The sequence below is a fragment of the Moschus berezovskii genome, chromosome 25, assembly GCF_049115385.1.
Source record: "Moschus berezovskii isolate FMDL1 chromosome 25, NW_MosBer_1.0, whole genome shotgun sequence".
Taxonomy (NCBI): domain Eukaryota; kingdom Metazoa; phylum Chordata; class Mammalia; order Artiodactyla; family Moschidae; genus Moschus; species Moschus berezovskii.
In genome coordinates this window covers 10653209-10672911 of record NC_142484.1, presented here as the reverse complement: position 1 = coordinate 10672911, position 19703 = coordinate 10653209, and the positions used below count along the sequence as shown (strand labels likewise).

General features: G+C 59.5%; 1 protein-coding gene across 2 annotated transcripts in view; it reads left to right on the top strand.

Moving 5' to 3' along the window:
* Nucleotides 1-853: 853 nt before the first annotated feature.
* Nucleotides 854-19703, top strand: part of DAGLA (diacylglycerol lipase alpha) — a 66194-nt gene continuing 47344 nt past the window's right edge. Inside the window, exon 1 of one of the 2 annotated variants that reach the window (XM_055415781.2) lies at nt 854-992. The gene's annotated coding sequence lies outside the window, so the exon portion shown is untranslated. The remainder of the gene's footprint in view (nt 993-19703) is intronic. The other variant, XM_055415783.2, reaches the window with a different exon arrangement.

The following is a 19703-nucleotide window of genomic DNA, read 5'->3' as shown; positions in this document are numbered from 1 at the left end:
TGGGTCCTCTTGCCGTCCAGACCCAACTCCCTCCCCCAGGGCTTGCTTAAGGGTCCGTCCAAGAGCTCCACCGCCCGCAGTCTCCGCTGAGCAAGCGGAGTCACCGCAAGCTCCCTGTACTGTGATGGTCTAGTACCCCTGAGATCCAACTCCAGGAGGGCTGGGCCTGGGTTCCGCTCATCTTTGTGCCCACTCACTCCCCCAGCTTAGCACAAGGCACTCGGAGGGACAGTGGCGCTCCCTGCTCAAGGCTGGCTCTCAGGGAAAGAGTGTTGAGGGAATGAATGGATGCGTGTGAAGCAGAAGGGGAAGGGCAATTTTCTTCATTTGCTGGGAATTCAAAATTGACCAGGCGCCCTTTTGGAAGCCAGGCGCTATGCTGCGCCCCAGCAGTGGGGAGGGCGAGAGGACACAGATGGTGAAGACGCGTTCTGACTGCCCCCCATCCCCCTTACTCCAAGGAGCGCTCCGCACCCGGAGGAGGTGGAATCCAGCTCCCTCTTTCCTCCCCCCAAATGAACCAGTTCTCGAGTGATCCTACACGCTTTTTTTTTCCCCTCTCCCACGCTAAACCCGGTCACGCGGGGCCTACAGGAGGGGGACCCAGGCGGCTCCCTTCCCCACATGCCGCGCCGCGGGTCGTGCCCCTCCCGGCCGCCCACGGAGCCCCAGCGGCGGCAGAAGCCCGGCGCCCACCGCCCCCACGCGCCGGGCCCCAGCCGGCGAAAGACTCCGCTCCCTCCGGCCTCGGCGCCACTCCCCTCCCTGGCACCAGGGGGCGCTGCCACCCCACGGCCGTCGCCATGGTCACCGCTGGCGGCGGAGTGGGGTTTACGTAAAGGACGCAGCGTCCCCCGGGGGGCGGAGGCGGCCTTCGCGCCGGCGCCGGCGCCCTGCGGAAGCGGCGTTAGTGAATCGGGGCCTTGGGGAGCCCAGGATGGAGGTGGCGGTCGCGGTGGTGGCGGCGGGCCGAGCCCTGCGGCGGGCTGGAGGTAAAGGGGGACGCGGGCGCGGCGGGCCGGGCCCCGGGCTCGGGCGCGGTGAGAGCGGAGCGGCAGCTGGGCAGTGTCCAGGGCGCGCGATGGCCCGCCCGACGGGTCCGCAGGCGGAGGTGCGGCTGCCGCGCGCGCCCGTGACAGGTGTGGGATCCGTGGAGCCCCTGGCACCGATGTGGGAAGGGTGACACCCGTGGCGCGGGCGTGGGCAGCGTGGGTCTGGCCCGAGCAGCGTGGTTTTCCTGGCACGGGTGTCAGAAGGAGACTCACCCCCACCTTTGTGTGGTGGTGGCCGCCCAGGTGTGAGGCGGTCGCAGCTCTCTGTGCGGGCAGGTGATGGGCATGGCAATCGGACTCGTGCTGGGATGGCGGTGGCCAGCTGGTGGGAATATGGTGGTGCCCCCGGCAGGGGTGTGAGGAAGTGCTCTCATTAGTAAGATGTCCAATGGTTCTGGCCTTGAGATGGTCTGGAGTGATGGCACCCGGGGCTTGAAGAATTTGTGTTCTCAGCATGGCAGGAGTTTCTGGCCGTGACTGTGAGAAATGGCCCTGGCACAGCATAGTGCTGGGGCAGCCTGGCCCTACGAGGGGAGAATCCGTGGCCCTCAGACCCTGGTGGACGGGCAGGGTGAATGCCTGTCCTCCCACTCTGCGTATGATGAGGGGTATTGCTTCTGGCACAGAGACCCACCTTTAACGTCTGCTGGGCACACTGGGGGACTGAGAAATGCAAAAGTCTGAGAGAAGGTTGGTGTCCTTTATAATGGACATGGAAGAGAGATACCAGGAGATGCTTCTACCTTGAAGACCCTGATGGTGAGCCAGATGGAGACCTGTTCAGGCACTAGCATCACCCAGCTTTGGGGAAGAGGGGAGTGGTGGGTGGTTCTCAGCTCTGCTCACTATCTCTGAACATGTGTCCTGAGACATTTGCAGGGCTGAGAGGTGGGCCATGTTGGTAGGCAGTGGGAGGCGTAGGGCTCCAGCTGTCTGTGGTTCCCGGGCCTTTTCCTTGAGGTGAGGGCGTCTGTGATGTTCAGAAGCCTTTGGGTCCAGAGGGTCATTTGGGGCATGTTTGAAAGACGAGTCTGCAGCCACCAGGAGTGTGTTAGGGTTGCGTCTGCCCTCACTGATCCTTTGGGAAGCTCTGGGTGAGAGTCTCACTCAGCATCACATATGCCCTACTTCACAGAGGGGCAATTTACAGACCCACCACCCACCCCACCCCCAGAGAAGTCTTCGGATGTGGGAGGAAATTGTTAGGTCTTCGTGGATCTCTTGGGGAAGTGGAATCGCAGGAGAAGAATAAATGAGGCTGGGCCTTTAGGAGACCAGAAGGACCAGGCTGAGGGTATAGGAGACTAGGGTAGGGCTGGCAACTCATTTGTCCAAGTGGGTGCTTGGAGATGCTGCTGAGGTTCCTCAAAGCTGGAGTGTTGTCTGGTGCATTTGGAGCTGGAAGACTTGAATTCCAGTCTCTCCGGTGTGACCTTGAGCAGGTGACTTTACCTCTCACAGCCACATCGGAAGGTGATCACAGAGGATGAAAGATGGTGCCCACAGAACCCCTTTGTGAAGACCTGTCCAAGGGTCAGGGATTATCCTCAGGAGAAGAGAGCAGGGCCAGAGGCCGAGAAGATGGAAGTGTGGAATGTAAATGGGGAGGAAGGGCCTGTCGTGGGGAATTAGAGGCCCTGAGCGTAAAGGCTCCTGGTGGGGAAAGTGGGATCTGTTGACACTGTGAGTCAGCTGCTGAGCCGGAACCAGGCCCCAGGTCTCCCGAGGACGGTCTGAGCGTGGCCGCAGCCACTGAAGAGCCCTGCAGGAGTGGCCCGAGCAAAAGGAAGCCCTTCGCCGGGGCTGCAGATGTGCCTGTGGCCGCGCAGGGCTGGGAGGTGTCTGTGGCTGGCAGATCTGGGGTACCCAGGTGGGAGCAGGACTTGGACGTGTGTGTTTTCTCCTGAGAATTTACTTTGGCTCCTGGTTCAGAAGATGCGAGTGGGCAGCAGCCACATCCTCCTTTTGGGGGCCGTGACCTAAAGAAAGCCAAATGGGTCAGAGTCACCAGGAGGGGCAGGGTGGTCCTGTAATGGAGGCAGAGGCTGGATGGCAGGAGGCTGGGGCCCATGAGGGGTGCAGGGGGCAAGGAGAAGGGGTGATGGACACCCTCAGAGCGGGCCTCTTGAGAGCGGACAGGTGTAGCAGGAATCCCCCAGGACTCGCTTCTGCCTGAAGGGTCGACCCAGGTGGAGAAGATGAGTGAGGGTGGCTGACAGGGGCTTTACTTTCTGTCACTGGGGCCCAGTTACTGATAATGGGCTGCAGAGCCGAATTACATACCCCATGGCTTGAAAGCTTCACACTGGCAGGCCGGATTCCATGAACCCAGGCCCATTTCTCCAGCGTTCCACAGGAGTATCCACCTTAGCCAGCAACCCGTTTCACAAGCTTGGTCCCCGAGGCAGAAAGTTTTTGCCTTATGTCCACGCTGCAGTGTCAAGGCACGAGGGGCGGAGGAGGACACATCCTACCAGGCCCCGGATGGTGAGCTAACTTGTCCAGGCCAAGGACTGTGCCTTCCCAGGGGTCGCCACCTGGACACTGCCTGGTGCTTCCTCGGCCACTTGTTCCCAGATCATCCTTGGGGTACCAGAGGCCTATTGTATGCATTCCCCACGGCCCCTTTCGCTGCCTCCCCAGGAGTTGCCAGCACTTCAGCTCCGCTTGGAATGCTCTCCTAGTGAGAGTCCATTAAGAGGAAGCCTCAAGCCTCCCCGATGTGAATATTGAACAATTGTGTCCCCTCAGCGCACCCACCCCACCTCTGCCTGTTTGTTCTGCTTGGTGGCGCAGCCTTGTGGTTTGGGGATCCAGAAGCCCTTTGCAGCCACCCCTTGCCATCTGCCTGGGAGGCTGGGACTCTGCACAGGCGAGCTGGGTGGCAGGCGGGGGAGATAGGAGAAGCCAATGGGTGGACCCAGCCTCTGTTGGCCCAAAGCAGAGCAGGGCTGTCTTCCGAGTCCTCAGGGTTTGAGGCCACCAGGAGCCCTGCCAGGTCACCACCACCCCTTGTCATGGTATTGAGCAGATTCCAGCTGGGGAGAGGGAACTGGTAACATAGGAGTGGCCATCGAGGGCTCTCTGGAGCCGAGGTTTTTTTCAACTCTGGTCCTCAGTCCTATTCCCATTTCTTTGTCCGTGTTTCTCCAAAAGTTGCTTAACTCAGCTCCTGGCAACCTTTCCACCTCAGCTGCCATGTAAATCATGGTGCCCAGCTGCTCAGCCGCAGGGGTGCTAGGGGATCGGGCATCTCTGGACAGAGGCTTATAGGCCACAGCTGAAGGCACGGACCCTCCCTGCAGCCCCTCTCTCCAGGACCAGAGAGAGATCCCGCTCAGGGTTTAATCACCTGTTGGCCCAGTGCTCCATCTGAGTTCAGTTTCTCCCTGGAATTGCTTTGCCTTACACTCCAGCAGGGGCTTTCCTGGTGGCTCAGTTGGTCAAGAACCAGCCTGCAATGTGGGAGACCAGGGTTTGATCCCTGGGTCAGGAAGATCCCCTGGAGAAGGGAAGGGCAATCCACTCCAGTGTTCTTGCCTGGAGAATTCCATGGACAGAGGAGCCTGGAGAGCTACAGTCCATGGGGTCGCAAAGAGTCAGACATGACTGAGCGACTAACATGCACACCCACACACTCAAGCGGACCAGGCATGTGGCGCTGGGGAATTATCAATGAACATGCGGTCAGAGGACAATAAATCTTCTAGCACCGTGGAGCCTAGGATGTTGTGGGATGTGGTTACATCCCAGCGGGCAGGGCTGAAGGCTGTTTATCTTGTCCTTTTTCCATTCTGATTCCGACTTTGGCTGCACGGGATTTCTCTGGTGGATGGGGCACTGGATGTGTTGGCAAGGAGGATGCAGGAAACCGTCTTCCCCGTGGGGTCCTCTGGACCGCTGAGAGAGGGTTCTGGGGAGGTGATGTGGAGTGGGATGGTGTGGCCACCATCGAGGGCCATGGGCAGGAGTACCCCAATCCTCGGCAGGATCGTGGTGGAGACGGATGGGGGGGGGCCGTTCCCGCCACAGGGCTCCTGGGTGAGTGCACGTGTGCCAAGCCGCGTGTGCCCGTAAGCAAGTGTTTCTGTGGGAAGTGAGGGCTGAGCGGGAGGAGCGCCTGGTGGCGGGGGAGCCCGTGGGCTCCTGTGTCTGGCTGGCCTGGTGTCAGTGGGTGTGCGCGCTGGGGTGTTGCTGAGCCCCAAGAAGCAGGAGAGAGCAGTGGGAGGCGGGGGGAGGGGTCGCCTTCCAGCTCGGGGAGGGGGAGCTTAACGTCTCGGTGTGATTCTTCCGGGAGCAGCCTTTCTGCTTTCTCAGTATTCCTTAGAAGGAAGCCCAGGCTGGGGGGAGTGGTTCAATGCCCATATGTGCACGCATAACGCCTGCTTCTGCCTCCTCCCCAAGCCCCTGAGGAAGTCAGCCGGGGACAGCCCACCCAGGTGACAGAAGAGAGCAGCGCAGCCCATGGGCCTTAGGACTTGGGACTCTGGGGTCAGACAGATCCGCGTTCGAATCCTGGTGCCTCTCTACACCTCAGTTTCCCCATCTGTAAGATGTAGAATCTCCCACAGGCAGCAGGGGTTGTAAGGACCACATGCCTGGTGAGTGGAGAGATCCCAGTGGTGAGAAGCACACTTGGTAAGTGCTTCTGCTCCTGCAGTCAGGATCTTTCCCACAAAACAAGCAGCTCCGTCCAGATCTGCATGTATTAGCACCAAGGGAGACGCAGTAGGTCATGTCCCTTTTCTTGATGAGGAGAAATTAGCTCCACCCTACCCTCGGCATGGGTGGAATCTGGCGTATCTGTCAATAGAAGCATACTCAAGATAATGTTGTGGTCCCTGGCGTGCATTCCCACTCCGATGGAGCTGATAGTTATTTCTTGAGCACCTTCTGAGGGCTGGAGGTCAGTGAGGGCCATGAAGATGAAGTGGACACCCGTTCATGCATGCTCAGTCGTGTCTGACTCTTTGCGACCCCATGGACTGTAGCCCACCAGGCTCCTCTGTCCATGGGGTCTCCCAGGCAGGAATACTGGAGTGGGTTGCCATTTCCTACTCCAGGGGACCTTCCCCACCCAGGGACCAAACCCGCATCTCTTGTGTCTCCTGCAATGGCAGGCGGATTCTTTACCACTGAGCCACCTGGGAAGCCAAAGTGACCATACCAGCACCTATAAGGTATGGAATCTGGTGTTTACAACCTATTGAGACGCTATGAGATGGACCTAGAGGTCTCCACTGTAACATCCAGAGGTGGGTGCTACCGGAGGTCAAAGGAGAGAGAGCGACTCAAACCATGGAGATCAGGGGAGACTTAAGTGGCTGTGGCCTTTAACCTGGGCCAGCCAGGTGATTGTAGAGGAAAAGGCAGCAGCAGGGGATATGGCTGAGAAAGCGAGGGGCTGACCTTTTGTGGTCTGGCTTGACCGTGGGAGCAGGAAACGGAAGTGATAAAAGGTTGAGAAGTGAGTTGGGGCTGGGTCCCCAAGAGCCACAACCGTGAAGCAGAAGGTCTGGTCCTTGAATGTGGGCAGTCACCACAGTGTTCTGAGCGAGAGTGTGCCGGGAAGAAGTGTCGCTGCAGGTGCCAGGGACCCAGGGGCCGGGGGGCGGGAATGGGGAGGCTGGCAGCCAGGCAGTGGCCGCCCTCCGGAGGCCGGGAAGGTGGAGGCGTCGAGGTTTGTCACTTTGGTCAGTAAGAGGTGGGTCCTGGGGCAGAGCCTCTTCTGGGACTCAGATGCGCTCCCACACTTGCCTTCCAGCTGCTTTGACTTGCGGGGGGGTTCCAGGTTGAGGGTGCGAGCAGGAGGCTGTCGGGGATGCCTTGAAGGAGGCTGTGCTCCTTCGTCCCCGAGCACCCAGCAAGGGGGCTCCAGTGTTCCTCGCACTTCTTGCCAGGCATCTGATCCTTTTCTCACCACATTACCCCTTGAAATTTTGCCTGCCCGAGTTCAGCCCAGGAGGTTACTATTCTGGGAAGTTTCATCAGAAACTCTCTCGGCGTCTGAGAGCTCTCTGAGCTGGAGGCTGGGTGGGAGGAGAGCTGGGCTTAGCTTCACCTGCGTTTGGGGAGCTGCTCCCAAGGACCAGCTCCTCCACCTGGAGATGCCCATGCCGCAGAGCCTGCAGGCCGGGGATGGGAGGGTGGGCCATGCCGCGTAAGGTGAGGCAGTTTGCTGCCCCGAAGAGGCCCCTTGTCCTTGCCTTTCCCGGAGCCATTTAATTAATTTATGATTGATGTTCCTGGACTTCCTTGAGGTTAATTCATTATTGATGTCTCTTCATTATATACAATCCGCCCTGTGCCTCCCAGCACGTGGCGGCTCCCGCTGGGCAGGCCTCACGTGAGGTGAGCTCTGTGAGGCCGCTCCTCTGGCTCCCCACCCCCACCCACCTTAGGGCCAGAGCCCTGCCCTCAGCTCTTGCCAGACCCTTTCAGGTCTGAGGGGTTGGGAGGCCTCAGGGCATCTGTCTCCAGGAGCCTTTGCTCAGCCACCAAATAACAGTAACAATAACAATAGTTTCCATTTTGTGAATGCTGGGAACCTGGGACAGCATATAGCACAGAGAATCCCACTCACTCCTTGTGATAAGTATCCCTCTACTTCCCCATCCCTCTCCACTCGTGTCTTATAGGAGGCTCAGAGAGGGGGAGTAACCTGCCCAAGGACACACAGCAAGTAGGTGGGCAGCCAGGGCCTGAGCCCAGGACCCTCCCGTCTCCTCCCTGAGCCTTGTCTCCCCTTTGGGCCTGCACAGTGTCCCCATCTACTGTGATGCCTTTCTTCCCCACGCCCCTGCACACCAGGACGGTACTACGTGACGTGGTCAGGGGGCGGAGCACAGGCGCCCTTCTGAGCGTGTGTTGTTAAATGTTCATGGCTTGTTCCCCTCACTAATGCACGTTCTCACTGAAGACTAACAATGATGGCAAATAGCACTTACCGAACACGCCAGGCGCCATGCTAAGCACTTTTCATGCGTTCGCTCATTTAATCCCCATGACCGCCCGAGAGGCAGGTGGTATTAACGCGTTTTATAGGTGAGGTGTGGAAATGTGCTCTAGGCAGTCGGCTGACAGACAGCAGAGCCTCCTGGACTCTAGCAGCCTTGAGATACAGGGTGCTGGCCTCATCCGCCCGTAATTCTCTCCTCTCTCCATCTCCTCTGGCCTGTTTATCTGATATCTGTATATTTATCCAGCAGCCTCAAACCTTTCGCTTGTCTGGTCTGATGTGTTGGCCTGTGTCGGGCTGCCTCCTCTGTCATGGGGACCAGGAGCACCCATTCCAAGGGTCCCAGGATGGGTGATTTGAGGGGGACAGCAAGGCAGGTGGAGGCCGCCAGGCTTGGATCCTGCCTCTGGCTCTGCTGGGCAACTTGGGATGAGTCACTCAGCCTTTCCGAGCCTCAGTTGCCCCACTTGTATAGCAGCAACAGTGATATTTACCCTGTCTGCTTCTCTGACTGTGCCCATGCTCAGAGGAGATGCTGGGTGGGAAAGACACTCTGCTGGTCAGGGGTTAGAATTGCTTGTGTGTGAGATTCAGACCTTCAGGAGCTGGCATAAAGGGCAGGAATGCTTACGACTGGGCATACACATGGGCCAGGGATCTACACCCATGCTCTGAGCTGCCCGCACGGACTAGTGAATTCCGTGGTTTACCAGCTGGAAGGCCTTGCTTGAGGACCCTGCTGGGCCAAGAGCTGGGCAGGAGGTCCCTCAAGAGGGCCAGGCCCCAGTCTGGTGTCCCAGATGGCTGACCAGTACCTGGGCCCTTTGGAAGCCACCCCGCCTGCCCTGGAGCCTTGGGTCATGTGGAAGTGCGCGGGGCCTGCCTGGGATTCGGACCTCACCACCCATCTCCTCTGCCACTTGCCCGAGCAGCCCGACCATGTAGCTTCAGGCAGGTTCGTTGCGGACAGAGGATGGCTCACCATGCCGCCCTGGGGTACCTCCCCTCACCGCTCCAAGTATGCGGAAAGCCTGGTGGAGAGGTGAGCCCCGCGTCTGCTCTGGAAGGCAGTGAGACCGTCAGCCTCCCAATGGCAGGCTTCCCAGGCATTGGCTAGAAACCCTCTGCTTTCTCATCAGCTTTACTCCCGAGCATGTCTCAGCGCTGGCCCGGGTCTGGGGGCAAGGTAGGGGGGTGCTCCCCTGGGCCCTGGGGAGGAGGGCAGAGGCCTCAGACTGTGGCAGGGGCGAGGCTCGCCTGGCATGGCCGTTTGGAAATCTGTGGCCGGGCTGCAGCGAGGTGACGGCTGGTTTCATTTCCCAAGTTTCCGCCCTCTGCAGGCGGGGATTACATCAGACTCTGCTTCATAGGAGCTCTGCGCTGCCCTGGGCCAGCTGCCCCGCTGCAGCTTCGGGCCGGCCCGGGTCCTCCCAGCAGTTCTGGGCCCAGCGGACCGCCCTGGCCTCTGCAGTCTCATCGGACATGCTGCCTCCTGGTTGGCACTGCCCACCTAACCCGCTCAGCAGGGCCGAGCCTCCCAAGACCACACTGCCCCTCTCACTCTTCCAATCACCCAGCTCCGATTCATTCTCTCTCTCTCTTTAAAGTCAGTGTAACATGGGCCTGTGAACATGGACTTTAGCATAAAGCTCCATTCAAGTCCACTGCTATGTGGGCAAGTCCCTCAACTCTCAGAGCCTCAGTTTCCTCGTCTCTAAAGTGGCGGGGGGGTGTCTAGTGGAACATGGCACACCGGGCAGCTGTTGGGATCAAATGAGATGCCACCTCTTTGGACGTTCTGCTCAATGCCAGGAGCACTGTAAATGTTACCTGCCATCCACTCATCTGTCCCCCCAGGGGACAGGCCCCCCACCCCACCCCCGCTTTTGTGAGGCTGCATTTTGCAGCCAGGCAACCCTGGCGCTGCTCAGGGCTGGCAGTGACCCGCCAGCCCTCTGGCGTCCAACCCTGTTCCCGCCCCAGCACTCTCCGAGGCGGCCCGTCCCTCTTGGTTCCTCTCCTAGTTTGGTTTCCTTCCCTTTGGCGCCTCTTCCATCCGGCTGCCTTTTTTTCTGTTTTCTTTTTTTTTTCATCCACCTTTTCCTCCCCTGAGGTCTCTGGGAGAGGCCAGTCTTTCCTTAGAGTCTCTGACCCCTTGGTGCCAAGTGGCCGTCCCGCCGCCCCTCCCCGTCCCTGCAACTGTGGGAAGATGGACTGTGGCTGAGACTGTGCACCCTGAGCATGGGGGCCATGACTTGGACTCACAGCCAAGAACGCTGGCGACCTTGACAAGTCCAGAGTCCCATCCGGTCTTGTCCAGCCCTGGGAGCCTGTCGGTTGGGGCAGCCTCTCCCGCGACTGCGGGGCCACAGCGGTGCTTCCTGAGCCAGCAGACCCTGCTTCATCCTCCTGGGTTCCAGGCACTTGTGGAAGGAGAAGGCGAGTCAACCCCGGTGTCCCGGAGCCAGAAAGTCCAGCCACATCTGGAGTCTCTTTCCTCCTAGGAAGTCAAGGAATGTTTCTCAAGAGGTGGCTTCAGTCTCATACCTTTGAGAGAACTTGGTCTTCCGCCCGACACCGTCCCCGGGACCCAGGCCAGCCTGCAGAGCCAGGAACAGCTCCGCCACTTGTAAAACTCCCATCCACCCGCTCTCACGGACCCTGGTCAAGCAGCTACTGCAGGCCAAAGTTCTGGGCCTGGAGCTGGGAGTAAGCAAATTTACCACCGCTTTCTCAGAGAGTTCCCAGGTTAGGGCCAGATACATAAACAGACAATGTAACGGCGGCGGCGACAAAGAGCCAAGAATCCCCTCCCTGCTGGGCACACCTTCCTCAGAGCTCTGTCTGCCGCTAACTCATTTAATGCGAAGAACAGACACAGCTCTGATGCAGTGGGCGCTCAACCAGCTCTGTGCTGGGGCCGCGCCCTGGGAGGGAGGCACGTGCGTTTGACAGCTGAGGGACGGGTTGAGGATCTCAGCTTCCTTGGAGAGTTGAAGAAACCTGCTCAAGGCCGTGTATTTGCAGCTGGCCGGCTGGGCCTCAGACCCCCATTCTTCTGGCCCCTGCTCTTGGGGGAGCTGGAGGTGTTCCTTCTTGCTCCCTCACCTGGCATCGGGTTGGGGGACCCCTTGAGCCCCAGGAAGGACAGGTTCCTATAAAAGGAAGACCCCCCTCCCCCGGAGCCACCCTGTTGCAGAGAGGACCAGCCTCCCATCTCCTTTGTCACTGCCCGTGTGTGGGCCCGTCCGTGGCTCAGACCCTACACCTTGGCAGGCCACACGGGGGGCTTCCACTCACCCCCACGCCCCCTGCCAGCCTTGCTGGGCTGCTGCAGATTGTTCTCCTTGTCGCCTGCCTGCTCCACCGTGCGACGTAATAAATGGCTAATGCAGGGCCCCCATTCTCTGGGACCGCCTTCTCCATTTCTTGGCCCCTTCAGAGAACCTGATCCCCCCTCCACCCCAGGTGAACCCTATTCAGCAGGCTTCCGGCGGTGGTAACTAAGCTGGGCGCCCAGCCCACCACCTGCTCAGTACTTTATGAAAGTTTAACCTTAATGGTGTAATGAACTCCCGTCATAAAACGGCTGGAGCAGTGCATCCTGAGATGTATAAATTACAGGCGCCTCTGAAGTTGTAATTGGAAATGGCAGCAAGGGGAAGGTTGAAAGGGGCCAGCCTCGTTGGGCTGAGCACAGATATTCTCTGCTGCCTTTCAAAAGGCACACAGAGCTGAGTCTGGCTGTGAAGAAAGAATGTCCTCAGACCAAACTGAGCTACTGGTAGCTCCGCCCCAGTTCCCGCTTCCTGCCCACCCCCGACCGTGTCCACAGAGCCTGTAGGTTTCAGGAGGCGCAACCCCCACCCAGACCGGGGCCACCGACACAGTGGGCCCAGAGGGAAGGACACGGGCGTGGACACAGCAGACAGCCCACCCCCCAGCCCCGCCTGCATTTCCCGGGGAGCACTTCTGAGCAGTTGGGTTGACTCCCCTGGTCTCTGAGGTCTCACCTCTTGCCATGATTGTGGGGCTTGAATAGAAAACTGCAGGGGGTGTTGAGAGTTGGAGTGAGGAACCCGGGCTCTGGGGCCAGACCATCCGGCTTCCTGTTGCAGCCCCTGCTGGTGGCACTTGTGAGACCTTAACAACGTCACGTAACCTCACAGCTGCAGAATCTCAGCTGTAAAATTGGGAATAATGGACCTGCGTCGGAGGAGTGTCAGAAGGAGGACACGGGATGATGGGGTTCGGGTCTCAGCAAAGTGCCGCTTTAGGGACTTCCTTGGTGGTCCAGTGCTTGGGACCCCACGTTTCCACTGCAGGGGTCACGGGTTCCATCTCCGGCTGGAGAACTAAGATCACGCAGATTCCCTCTGAGGCCGGGTGGGGCCCAGATCTGCCTCCTGGGATGAGCGAGGCTCACGGACCACACCTTGAGTGGCCAGGGCAGTGTTCAGGCCCTCAGAAGTGCTCGTGCAGTACCGGCTGCGATTGCCCTTCCAGGCATGGTGCGCAGCACCTGCACTTGCCCACTGCACTTGCACACGGTGCCCACTCCAGTTTAATTTGAGTGCTCCTGAGTGTGGTCCATGAACCAGCGGCAACGCCTGAAAACAGGTTAGAAAGGTCAGAATCTCAGGGCTCCGTCCCCCCCACTAAATCAGAATCTCTGGAGGGGGGCCCAGGACTCTGCAGTTCAAGCAGCTCTGAGGTGCCTCCTTGGCTCACTCAGGAAACAGAAGCATGGCTGGGCCTCATCTTCTCCAGGAGGGCATCTCTCAATGCCAGGAAGCTCACCCAGCCTCAGAATCTCCTGGGGTTGACCTTGATGGCCTTCATGGGCTCAGCTGTAGGCTCCTGGGCCCTACCTTGGACCACCAGCTTTCATAATGCCTGGTGGGGCCTGGGAACCTACATTTACCCACCTCCTCTCTGCCTATTCAAGTTTGAGTCACTGAAAATCACTCCTTGTCTGAGAGCAGTGGAGAAGGGCAAGACACTTGTACCCACCTCCCCACACTGCACACAAGGCTCTGCCTCTGCTGGGGGAGAAAGGACGCTAGATAGGGGCTAGGAGCCCCCAGTAGCCAGCACCATCCCACCTGGGGGCCCGGAGCAGCTCATCATTGGGTCTAGCTGTGGGACTTTTCTCACAGCAAGAAGGGAAAACAGCCTAATGGCCACCAGTAGGAAATTGGTTGAATAAACTCACATACTGCATGCACATGGACTGCTGTACAATAATGAGGGAAGATTGGGCTAGAAAAATGTTTAATGAGAAATATCCACCTTCTCTGGCTCGGTTAAAAAAAAAAATGTGGCAGGTACGGAATGATCCTGTATTTGAACAGGGAAGAACGACTGCACAGATCTTAATAGTTAATTTTCCTGGATGGATCCTGGATGATTTCTGTTTTTTTTGTTTGTTTGTTTGTTTCTGTTTTCTATGAAGAACATGTACTTTGTGATAAGAAGGAAAAAGAAGGCATAGTTAATCATGTCTGGCCCAGGGTCCTTAGGCCACAGGTGCCGGTAGCAGCCCGGGACCCTCAGAGCAGTGTCTCTCTCGCTCAGCCTGCCCCCCGGGGGTCCTTCACCTTGGTCTCTTCCTTTCCCCATCAAGCTGTGCCCAGTGTTCCCCAGTCCTTCCCACTGTTTCTCCCACTTTTTCACTTCCTCTCTTCTTTAAGTCTTCCCCTGATGATGGGAGGGCACCTCCTCCTTCTCTTTAAACAAGAAGTATGAATGGGGAGGAGACAGCCAAGCAGTGGGAGGCCCCCTGCCCCCTGGCTTGCAAGCCTCAGGGGACAGACTTCAGTTTTCATCAGGGCATCATCTAGGAAAAGCCTAAGCCTAAATTCCAGAGTCTAGGCACCTAGGATGTGCTTGAGAAGTAACGGTTGAAATGAACAAGTCTTGGAATGAAGCCAGGGACAGGACAAGGACCCATAGCTGTGTGACCTCGGGTAGATCAGCGTACCTCTCTGGGCCTATTAGAGTCTTCACTAAGTTTCAGGGACTCTTGAACTCAGGTTTCCCTGGGCCCATCCAGCTCTCATCTCTGGTGAGTCACATACCTTCCCACTCTTGCTCCTTTCCCTGGTTTTGCAAGCAGTTTGTGCTGTCCAGGAAACTCTCACCTGTCCGTTCTGGCTGCCCAGTGAGACTGTGTGCAGAAGCAGCTGGTCGGGTTAGGGCTCGCAAGGCGAGGGTGAAGAGAGGAGCAGGATAGAGGGAGCCCCATGGTGCTGGGAAAGCCACCAGTAGTCAAGGGCTTGAGGGTATCTGAGCGTTCCTGGATCTGATACTGGCTTCCCACAAGCCCTCCTCCATCACCTTTGCCCTGCCCGTGGTTGGGTGTCATTTTTCATCTCCTGCCCAGAGCTGCCTTTATCCCAGTGTCTCTTGCCTGGCTTTGCAGCTGAGACTCCGTTTCCATCAGGCCCCAGCAGCCCCGAGTCTCTACCGTGTGAGCTGCTGTTTTCCAGTGAGTGGCTCAGTGGGGAGAGAGGGTGGGAGAAATCTGTTCAAGCCGTTGGCTTTAAAGACATTTCAGTAAACTCATGGGATTTGTGGTCACATCTCTTCACTGCTCTTTGAAAGAAATGGATGGGTTTCTGGGTCTCTCCCTTCACCAGCTTCCCTGAATGGCAGCAACCCAGAGGCCCGAGTTGGGAGCTAGCCCTGATGCTCAGCTGACTCGAAGCCTTCTCTGTCTTGCCTTGGGCTAAGCAGCTGTCCTCGCTGCGGGGCCCCTGGCATTAGAGCCCTGCATTCACTGACCCACGTGTGGGTGTTCTCGTCATTCTGCACCGTGAGCTCCTGGGGCTGGGGCTTGTCACGTTCATGCTCACAGCCCCGAGGCTCCTTCTTCAGATCCCGCTGAGCGCATTGGCTGGGGCGGGGTGGGGGGCGGTGTCTGCTTTCCTACCCCTGGTCTGAGAGCCCACCTGAGGCAGCTGGTCGAGCATGCTCAAAACATCTCCCTGCCCTCACCTGTGCCCAGAAGGTGGCCCTCCCTGGGCAGGTATCAGGCTGGGAGGGAATGGGATAACGGAGTGGGGGGTCGACAGTGAGGCACCCGCTAGGCAGGATCTTGCGCAATGGGCGCCCCCACCCCCGGCCCAGCACCCTCAGGCGGCCGTCAGCACTGAGGTGGCCGCTAACCGGTCTGGCGGGTTTGTGGGGACCTGGCTGGGTTTCTTGAGGGACTGGACGTCCTGCTGGGAGCAGGTTTTGTGCCTGTCCTCTCTGGCCTCCCCGCTCAGGCTGCTGGCCTTGCTGTTCGCTTTGCTCTGCCTCGTTTTTCCTGGACAGAGGCTTGACCCTGCCCTTCCTGGAGACCAGGACAGCTTGTGGTGGGGTGCCCAGGCAGGAGACCAGCCAGGGCCCCCCAGGAACGAGGGAGAGATACCGAGAACACCAGGAATGCGCTCTGGAGATATTGACACCCCAAGAAGCAGAATACCCAGAGCCCGGGGTGATGGGCGCTGGGCTGGAACTGGCAGTGGCTGTGGCGACCCTGCTCCCACCTCCTTCCTGACTGATGCACCAAGGATGAGAGACCAGAGCCCCGAAGAGGCCGCAGAGCACGGCCCAGGCCCCGAGAGCTCGCAAAGCTTCTCTGAGCAGTCACTCCTCCCTGCCCCGCAGCCAGGCTCCCACCTCAGGGAACAGGGCTTGGGGGTGGGGAGCCCTTGGGGTGTTCCTCTCGCCCTGCGCTGGGAGGGGCTGGGTGCCCCGCTCTGGAGGTGTCAGCGGAACTGTCACCCAGCGGTGGGTGCGGGCGCTGGGATTCCCCTGGCTGACTCACTCACCCCGACCTGCCGGTGCCTTAGCCTAGGCGGGAGCCGTTCCTGAAGGTGTCACTCACTTGGAGGGTGTCCCGGGAACCAGGGGAGCTGGGGCTGAGGGGCCCCGGGCGGCCGGGGGCAGATTTGCCCACGGAGTCCTCAGGCCTCCCCAGACCCCCGCACCCAGCTGCCTCCCCCCCACACACCCTGACATCTCCATCAAGCACAGGGCTCCCACTTTCCAACACAAGAGGAGGCTTGAGGCCTCGGGGGTCCTGAGCAGGGGCCTGGCTGCTCCCTGCCTCCCTGAAAGATTCCCCCCAAGGGTGATGAAATGCTTTCCCTCCAGAGAACAGAGAAGCTATTGATTCCCTTGATCCGCCTGGGCACTTCAGAGCCAGGGCGACCCGGTGGGGACTGAGAGGCAGGAAGTGGGGCCAGGGCAGTGACCCAGCCCAGGGACCAAGAGCCCCTGGAGAAGGAGAGAAGACTGCAGGTTGCCCCCCAGAAGAGTTTACACAAGCCGGTGCGCGATCTCTGGGCCCACAGATGCCCCGTGGAGCCCATCTTCAGACCCTCTGGCCACCGGCTGCCTGTGCCGCCCTCCAGAGAGCAGGCAGCGGGATGGAGGTGGTGCAGTCGTGGCATGGGGGTGGGGGGTTGCTGGGGGAGGACCAAGCAGACAGAAATGTGGAGCGCGCGGCTGGAGAGCAGGCCTGTGCGGGTGGCAGCAGCAGGCTCTGTGGGGTGAGCCGGACTGGGGATGGGATGGGAGGCACAGTTCTGGGTGATTGCCGCAGAAATCCTGCCTTCCGGGCACCAAAGGAGGGGCTGCCCCCTGACCCATCCAGGCTGGAATGGTAGGGGCCAGCAGCCCCCCACCCGCCACTACCACCCCTCCAGGGGCCAGGCTGCCCAGGGCTGAGTGAGGTCCACGGAGGGGCATTCAGAGCCCTGGCATAGTTCAGTCTAGGCGGGCAGGCTTCTCCGCAGCCCACCTGCAGAAACCACCCTCCTGGTCTGGTGAGAGAGGCCGTGGGTGTGGTTGGCCGGGTGCCATGGGGCAGCTCCAGCGTCTCTGGTGAGAGGGCCACCCAGAACCCCTGCAAGCATGCCCAGCCTTGTTGGCCACATGAATTCCTCTGTGAGCAGGCTCCGGGCAGGGCGACCCAGGGAGAGGTCCAGAGCAGGCCTGGGGGCACAGCCAGGAAGAGAGGCCTCTCCTTCCCTGGCTCTCAGTTCGACACCCCCACCGCAGTCTGGGTTGTGGAGGATAAGGGAGGCCTGGTCCAAACCGGGATGGGCCCTCAAAGCAGGGCCAGGCCCCTTAGCCTCCGAGGGCCGAGTTCTTTAAAGCCAGAGGAAGCCCTGCCTGGGAGCCTGCTGAGGCCCCGGGAGCCGGGTCCCAGGCCAGGGTTCATGCTGCTCCCAACCTCCCGCTGCCCTCGGGGTGGCCTGGGGCAGGTTCCCGCATCCTCAGCCCTTGCTTCCCTCCCTGAAATGCGGGTGTGTGACCCCGTGGCCCAGAAACTTCCTTCTCATCCAGATGTTCTCCTGTTGCTCACTGAGCCCCCCCAGCTTAGAGAAGAAAGGTGGGCCCAAGGACGGCCTCCTCATGGGCCTCGGTGGCCAGGTGCCCCGCACCCTGGGGCAGAGCACAGGTGCCCTCCTGGACTCTCCATGTCTCCTCCCTCCTCCCGGGGGTGACCGCTGAAATGAGACTGTGGCCGCGAGCTCCCAGTACAAGGCCTTCAAGCAGGTTGTCCAGTGCTCACTGAACAGTAGCTGGCGTTGTGACCCTTGTTATGATGTCTGCGGTGTTATCATTGTGATGGAGTTGTCCCCTCAGAGCCTGTGGGGGGCTCCCTGGAAGGGGTGGCTCGCATCCTGGGCTGGCATCGCCTTCCCCCTGCCCCCCGGCCCAGCCTGCTTGAGAAGCAAGAGGTCAGGCGGGGGCAGCTGGAAGGTCTGGGTGGTGGGAGGGGGCCTGGCCCCTCTCAGGCTTGGCTGAGTCCGCCGGCGCCCATCTGCGGAGAGGCGGCCGCCCTCCGAGAGTTGGCTGGGAGACCTCCGAGCCGAGGAGTGCATGTTCTCCAAACATCTTGTTCACAGCAGATGGCAGCCACGACTCCCTTTCTCCCTGCCGTTCCGGCTGCACTTCCCTTCCCTGTGCTCACCCTCCTGTCAACTTTGCTTTCTGCTTTGGGAGACGGGGAGGCAGCCTGCAGCCCCTGAAGCTGCCTCTGACTGTGGGGAAGCTTCGTGCGCAGAGCGCGGACGGTGTCCAAGCAGAAGAATCCTCAAGCCCCCATCAGCTTCGTGAGGGAAGCTGTCTTGCTTAGGTTCCCACACGCTGCCTGAGTCTCTTTGGCCAAAAAAGGCCAGTGGTGAGATCTCGGAAGAACAAGGGCCTGGGCCTGGATTGATGTTTCTTGAGCAGCTGCGAGGCATCAGGCACAGTCTGGGTGCCAAGGATACAGGCGGAAGATGCAGTCCTGCCCTCTATGAGCTCCCAGCTTGGTGGGAAACCAGGGTACCTGGGACAGGAATGGAGGGGCACCAATCGGGTCTGCCTCAAGGCCGGCAGGCTTCTGCGGGCTTCACAGAGGAGGGCATGTTTAGGCTAAGCCCTGGTATGTTGAGGAGTTCGCAGGAGAATGGCATTAGAAAAGGCATCCTATGCCATAAGAATGGCCTGTGCAAGGGCACGGAGGCATGACGAACTCTGATGCCGCAGAGCACTCGACCGTGGTGAGTAATAGAGCAGATGAAAGCCTGGTTGTTTCACCAGCGAGTGCTCGTCAACCCTGGAGCAGGGTCTGTGAGGAGGAGCAGACCGTGACCCTCTGGCTGCTTGTGGGGCGGGGCCAGCCTGGAGCAGAAGCACTGCATGGGGGCCAGTGGGGCCCCCGGCAACTGGAGGGAATTCTGGGATCTGACTCATGGTTGCCCTGAGTTTGGGGCCAGCAGGAGCATCTCCTGCTGTGGAGCATCCCCTGCTGGTGGAGTATCCCCTGCTGGTGGAGCATCTCCTGCTGGTGGCATATCCCCTGCTGGTGGAGCATCCCTCTGCTGGTGGAGTATCCCCTGCTGGTGGAGCATCTCCTGCTGGTAGAGCACCTCCTACTGGTGGAGCACCTCCTGCTGGTGGAGTATCCCCTGCTGGTTGAGCACCTCCTGCCTCAGCTGGTGGAGCATCTCTTGCTGGTGGAGCAGCCCCTGCTGGTAGAGCCATTGTCAGAAGTCTCTCCCAGAGGCTGAGACAAGGGGGCCATGAATAAGCATGCCCTCAGAGGGTGTGGTGCCCAGACTTCCATGGGTGCTGCCCCTCGTTCTGTGACCTGCCCCGGCTTCACCCCACATCCATGTAGCACTGGACAGAGCCTCCATGAATCAAGACCCTGCTGCTGCTGCTAAGTCGCTTCAGTCGTGTCCAACTCTGTGCGACCCCATAGACGGCAGCCCACCAGGCTCCCCCGTCCCTGGGATTCTCCAGGCAAGAACACTAGAGTGGGTTGCCATTTCCTTCTCCAGAGAATAAAAGTGAAAAGTAAAAGTGAAGTTGCTCAGTCGTGTCTGACCCTCAGCGACCCCGTGGACTATAGCCTACCAGGCTCCTCCATCCATGGGATTTTCCAGGCAAGAGTACTGGAGTGGAATCACCTTCTCCGGAATCAAGACCCTAGTCTATGCCAAACCGTGCTAAGTGCTCCCACACAGGCCTCCTCCCATTTAACCTTCACAGGAGTGGTGTATGTGGGCATTGCCCCAGGTCCCAAGACTTGTTCAGAGTCACCCAGTCAGTTACTGGCCAAGGTCCAGGCCCAGGTCAGCCTGACTCTCCCTCGCAGCCTCCTGCTTGGGTACGTACCCTGTCCCCTGGAGAAGGCTTGGTGT